We start from the raw sequence: 3,016 nt of genomic DNA on the forward strand, positions 1-3,016 counted from the left end.
TTCTTCACTGGAAATCACTGCTTCTTTCTCCTCTATAGGTTCGGCCATTTTGGTTATATTGATGGCCTTGCACTCTCTCTTTGGATTCTCTTATGTATTGCTTGGGAGAGTACTAGGAGGAGTTTCAGTAACTCTTTTACTCAGCTGACCCACTTGTGCCTCCAAATTTCTGATGGAGGACCTTGTTTCAGTCATAAAACTGAAAGTGGCCTTAGATAGATCATAGACTATGTTTACTAAGCCAGAGGGGCTCCGCTTAGAATTCCCTATCTATTGCTGAGTAGATAATGGAAAAGGCTTGCTATTGCCAAACCTATTTCTCCTACCATTATTATTATTGAAGCCTTGTTGAGGCTTTTGTTGATCCTTCCATGAGAAATTTGGATGATTTCTCCATGAAGAATTATAGGTGTTTCCATAGGGTTCTCTCATGTAATTCACCTCTTCCATTGCAGGATTCTCAGGGTCATAAGCTTCTCCTTCAGAGGAGGCTTCTTTAGTACTGCCGGATGCAGCTTGCAATCCAGTCAGATTCTGAAAAATCATATTGACTTGCTGAGTCAATATTTTGTTCTGAGCCAATATGGCATTTAGAGTATTAATTTCAAGAACCCCTTTCTTCTGAGTCATCGCATTATTCACAGGATTTCTTTCAGAAGTGTACATGAACTGGTTATTTGCAACCATCTCAATGAGTTCTTGAGCTTCTGCAGGTATTTTTCAGATGAAGAGATCTACCAGCAGAATGGTCCAATGACATATTGGACAATTCAGACAGACCATCATAGAATATACATATGATGCTTCATTCTGGAAGCATGTCAGAAGGACACCTTTTGGTTAATTGCTTGTATCTTTCCCAAGCTTCATAGAGAGATTCACCTTCCTTCTGTCTGAAGGTTTGGACTTCCACTCTAAGCTTGCTCATCTTTTGAGGTGGAAAGAATTTGGTCAAGAAAGCACTGACCAACTTGTCCCAAGAGTTCAGGCTTTCTCTAAGTTATGAGTCCAACCATATCCTAGCTCTGTCTCTTACAACAAAGGGGAAAATCATAAGTCTGTAGACCTCGGAAAAATTATATCCTGGCTCTGTAGGTTGGAAGTCCATGAAACTAGCAATTCTGCTGCATTAGAGAAACTAATTGAGGCTTAAACTCAAAAGTTTTTTGCTCCAATGGCAGGAATTGAGATGCTTCTTCCATAGAAGTTGGAAGTTGGTGCAGTATAGTCACCAAGCATCTTCCTTGCATCTCTGGTATTGTTGTTGGGTTCGGCTGCCATGTCTGCTTCTTTTTCGAGATTTTCTATAAGGTCCTCTCCGGAGTGTTGTGCTTTAGCTTCTCTTAGCTTTCTCTTCGGAGTCCTTTCAGGTTCAGGATCAGCTTCAACAAGAATGTCCTTATCCTTGTTCCTACTCATATGAAAAAGAAGAGAACAAAGGGAGTAGTGGAATCCTCTATGTCACAGTATAGAGATTCCTTTATGTGAGTATAAGAATAGAAGAATAGAAGAATGTGAAGAGAGAGAAGATGAGTAATTTGAACAGAGAGAAGAGAGAGGGGTTCAAATTATGAGTAGAAGAGAAGTGTTAGCAAATAAATAGAAAGAAATGAGAGAGGGAGTATTCGAATTGTAAAAGTGGGAAAAGAAAAATATCTTTAATTAATTAAGTTGGTTTCAAAAATGAGAAGTGAAAAAGTAGTTAGGTGGTTTTCAAAAAGATAAGAAATAGTAAACTTTTTAAAATTAAAACAAACAAGTCAAGTAGTTAGTTGAAAAAGATTTGAAAATAAATTTTTGAAAAGATAAGAAGTTAGAAAAAGATTTTGAAATTAAAATTTTAAAAAGATACGATTGAAATTTATTTTGAAAAAGAATTGAAAAAGAAATTAAAAAGATTTGATTTTTAAAATTAGAGTTGATGACTTGACTAACAAGAAACTAAAAGATATGACTCTAGAATTTAAAGATTGAACCTTTCTTAACAAGAAAGTAACAAACCTGAAATTTTTGAATCAAAACATTAATTGTTAGCAAGGATTTTTGAAAATATGAAATAAAATTAAGAAAAAGGATTTTCGAAAAATTAGTTTGAAGAAATTTTTGAAAACATTAAAAGAAAATTAAAAGAAAAAGATAAGATAGAAAAAGATTATATAAAAAAAGATAAGATTTTAAAATTTAGAAGAGACGAAAAAGATAGCCATTTAAAATTATGAATTAAAACATGAAAATTTGAAAAAAAAAATTGAATTGGAAACAAAATTACCTCCCTTGTGTCATCCTGGCGTTAAACGCCCAGAATGCTATCCATTCTGGCGTTTAACGCCCACTTAGCTGCCTCTCTGGGCGTTTAACGCCCAGCCAGATATCCTAGCTGGCGTTAAACGCCAGGAATCCTTCTTTACTGGGAGTTTTTCTGAACGCCCAGAATGCTGCCTATTCTAGCGTTTAACACCCAGAATGATACCTTTACTGGTGTTAAACGCCCATAATGACAGCCATTCTGGCGTTTAACGCCCAAAATGCCTCTTTACTGGCATTTTAACGCCAGTGAGCTCTTTTTCTCTGTGATTCCTCTGCTTTATGTTCTGATTCTTCATTTCTCTGTATTATTTACTGGAAAGATATATATTTTCATTTTTTTAATTTGAAATTTTGACTTGACTAACAAGAAACAACCAAATTTTAAAAATTTTTGACCAAGTCAACTCAAAATTTCAAAAATTATGAGAAGAAAAAGGAAAAGATATTTTTTTACTTTTGAATTTTGAATGAGGAGAGAGAAAAACAACAAAATGAAACAAAACATAAAATTTTAAGATAAAAAAAATAATGCATGCAAGAACACTTTGAATGTCAAGATGAACACCAAGAACACTTTGAAGATCATGATGAACATCAAGAATATATTTTTGAAAATTTTTAAGAAAAGAAAGACATGCAAGACACCAAACTTAGAAATTTTGAATGTTTAGACACCATGAATTCGAAAATGCACAAGAAAAAAATAAAA

At 34.2% G+C, this 3,016-nt stretch overlaps 1 non-coding gene across 1 annotated transcript; it reads left to right on the forward strand.

The window, feature by feature from the left end:
- The first annotated feature begins 814 nt into the window (after positions 1–814).
- LOC130938211 (small nucleolar RNA R71) lies at positions 815–922 on the forward strand. Its single transcript, XR_009069386.1, has one exon. It is a non-coding gene; the product is annotated as a small nucleolar RNA R71 (small nucleolar RNA).
- Positions 923–3,016: the final 2,094 nt, after the last annotated feature.

This window comes from Arachis stenosperma, chromosome 6 (assembly GCF_014773155.1).
Source record: "Arachis stenosperma cultivar V10309 chromosome 6, arast.V10309.gnm1.PFL2, whole genome shotgun sequence".
NCBI lineage: Eukaryota > Viridiplantae > Streptophyta > Magnoliopsida > Fabales > Fabaceae > Arachis > Arachis stenosperma.